Raw genomic sequence first — 3284 nt, forward strand, 5'->3', positions numbered from 1 at the left:
TCTCCTTCTGAGCCATATGGATCCAGGGACAAGAAATTAATCAGAATGACTGGAGACAGGCCAGGATGCAATGGGAGATCTTGGCCTTTTAGGCTAAGGTCTTTTCAGGTACTCTCTTAAAGTGAGGTAATGCCCATTCAGTGAACAGGTCTCTTTAAAAGAAGTGAATTTTTAATAATAAAACTGAAGGACATGTCTAGTTTAGACCACTTTCTCACTGCTGTCCCTCCTGTCTAACTGCTATAATTCTCATCAAAAAAGCATTCACTCACTGTTAATGAGAGTTAAAGATCTTCACAACCCATTTATAGACCTCATGAGGTTGGAGCCCATTGAAGGAAACACTTGCTTGTAGGAAGACCCACACATCTTGTTAATTACTCATGAGGCACTGAGTCACTAGAGTCATGATGCCCTCTGGCTCTGAAAAGTGTATATATACTGAGATGATGTTTTGTTTTGGGACTTACTCTTTGGAAGAAGGTTCCTGTGCCAGATGAGACTCTGGGTAGCTGTTAAGGAGCCCCCAGGCTTTGAAAACCCAGATGTTACTGCTCCTCTCTCTGACAAGTATATAATGGTCAGACAGTTGGGTCTGTCTGTTGATCTGTGATGTATGTATTGCTTAGGGTCAGACAGTTAGAAGTCCTGTCTGTTGGTCTTTATTTCTGTGCTTGTATTTTCTCTGTTGGTGTATGTGACTAAAGAAGATGGTTGAATCCTTTCAGAAAAGCAGATCTAAGAACTTGTGCTAGCAGGCCACCTTCGATGTGTCAGGGTGCTTGCTGCTACACCCACTATTCCTTTTGCTAGGTTACCGCAAAACTATGGAAAACATAAACGAAGATCTCAGTAATTAAGGATTTATAATAATTAAACTAAAGATATCTGAGGTTGGTCTTTGTATCAGTCAGACTGTCAACTTGCATTTACTAAGAGCCTACTATGTGTCAGGCATTGTACCAAGCACTAGGGATATAAATAAAGGCAAAAGATTTCAAGGCAAAAAGTTTCAAGAAACTCATGGTCTAAAGCAAAAGATAATATGTAAACAACTACATACAATCAAGGTATAGACAGGGGATAGGGGATAATCTCATAAGTAATGCACTAAGTAAGATTAAAGAGGACTGGGAAAGGTTCCTTGAAGGTCAGACTTTAGCTGGGACTTCTCTGGTTAAAGGTCAGAAGGAAGCTAGAAGGCAGAGATGAGAAGGGAGAGCATTCCAGGTATAGGGGATGGCTAGTGAAAACACTCAGATTCTGTAGATGGAATAGCAAATTTGAGGAATAGCAAGTGTTACTGGATTTCAGAGTTTGTGGAAAAGAGTAAGGTATAAGAAGATAGGAAAGGCAATGCAAGAGCCACAAGATAAGTAAAAAGAGGAGTGGGGTTTATGTTTTATTTCAAAATATATAGTATGTATAATATATAAAATATGTAAATGCAATAATTGTGTGTATATATATTTATGTGCATATACATGTATGGACACATATATGTATCACACAAACATATAATTATATAAATTCAGAATGCATAAGGGAGAAGACTGGTGGGTAGAGCATTTAAATGATGATCCGCAAAGAAATAGAAACAATCTTGTAATTGCAGCATACCACAGACCATGAATAGGAAAATCAAATAGTGTTTGAGAAACAGATCAGAAGTAAGCAGAACTGCTATTGACTTGCTTCATGATAAGTTTATCCTTAAAAATTAGAGAAACTTCAGAGGGCAGTGGCTACTTCTGGGTTTGATTGTCATCACCACAGAGAAACCAATAGTTGTGGTCAAAGTTATAGAAATATTGTGGGAGACTATGCTGTCTTAAAATGTGTGATAGAGATGGTGAGAAAAGTTGGATATAGTCTACAACGTAACTTAAGTTTTTGGATTGTAGATTTCAAAGATTTCACAGAAACACGTCAGATCCCATGGTCTTCACTTCTGCAGGGGAAATAAATCCAGAAGGGATAGGAAGTTCTTAAGAATAAAATTCTAGCCCTTTCCTGTTGGTGCAAGATGGCGGTGCAGATCTCCAAGAAGAGGAAGTTTGTTGCTGATGGCATCTTCAAAGACAAGTTGAATGAGTTTCTCACCAGGGAGCTGGCTGAGGATGGCTATTCTGGGGTGGAGGTTCGAGTTACCCCAACCAGGACAGAAATCATCATCTTGGCCACCAGGACTCAGAATGTCCTCGGGGAGAAGGGTCGCCAGATTTGGGAACGGATGGTTGTAGTTCAGAAGAGGTTTGGCTTCTCCAAAGGCAGTGTAGAGCTGTATGCTGAGAAGGTGGCCACCAGAGGTCTCTGTGCTATTGCCCAGGCCAAGTCCCATGCGCTACAAACTCCTGGGAGGTCTTGCTGTGCGTAGGGCCTGCTATGGTGTCCTCAGCTTCATAATGGAGAGTGGAGCAAAAGGATGCAAGGTGGTGGTGTCTGGTAAGCTTAGAGGCCAGAGGGCCAAGTCCATGAAGTTTGTGGATGGTCTGATGATCCACAGTGGAGACCTCATCAACTATTATGTTGACACAGCTGTGCACCACGTCCTCATCAGACAGGGTGTATTGGGAATTAAAGTCAAAATCATGTCGCCCTGGGACCCAAGTGGCAAGATTGGCCCTAACAAGCCCCTGCCTGACCATGTGAGCATCGTAGAGCCCAAGGATGAGATTCTTCCTACCACCCCCTTCTCCGAGCAGAAGAGTGGGAAGGCAGAGCAACCAGCTATGCCCCAGCCAGTGCCCACTGCATAAAAGGACTCTGTGACACCTGGAATGATGTACTTGAAGCTCTTCTGTAAAGATCTTTAATAAAATCTTTTGTAAAACAACAACAACAAAAAGAATAAAATTCTAAAGACATAAAGAATGAAAAAGAATTACAATGAGAAAGATGGGGTATGGGGGAGGATTCTCAAGAGGACTGTGTGACTACATAGAGAATTTATAAACCAGTTTTGAATTTTAAAAGATACATACAGTAGATGAATACCAGGGAAAGTAATAAATGAATAACAAGGCATCTGTGGTCCTGTACGAATAGTGTCAAGAATACTAAAGCTCAGAATATGCTGAGACTTGTGAGTAAAACTAACAACAACCTAAAGGGTCTGTTTGGGTTGGTTTGCATTAGCTATATTGTACAAAAGAGAAGGATTAAAAAAATGGAAGTACCTTTGTTCAGAGGGGGTGGGATGATGATGACAGAGGGTGAGAAGGTTGAGTTGTTTGTCTTTTGTTTGGCTTTTATTTTCTCTACCAAGGAGAATGATCTTTGAA

General features: G+C 40.8%; 1 pseudogene; it reads left to right on the forward strand.

Moving 5' to 3' along the window:
• Nucleotides 1-2021: 2021 nt before the first annotated feature.
• On the forward strand, nucleotides 2022-2827 carry LOC140523849 (small ribosomal subunit protein uS3-like; annotated as a pseudogene).
• Nucleotides 2828-3284: the final 457 nt, after the last annotated feature.

Source organism: Notamacropus eugenii, chromosome 2, assembly GCF_028372415.1.
Source record: "Notamacropus eugenii isolate mMacEug1 chromosome 2, mMacEug1.pri_v2, whole genome shotgun sequence".
NCBI classification, from domain to species: domain Eukaryota; kingdom Metazoa; phylum Chordata; class Mammalia; order Diprotodontia; family Macropodidae; genus Notamacropus; species Notamacropus eugenii.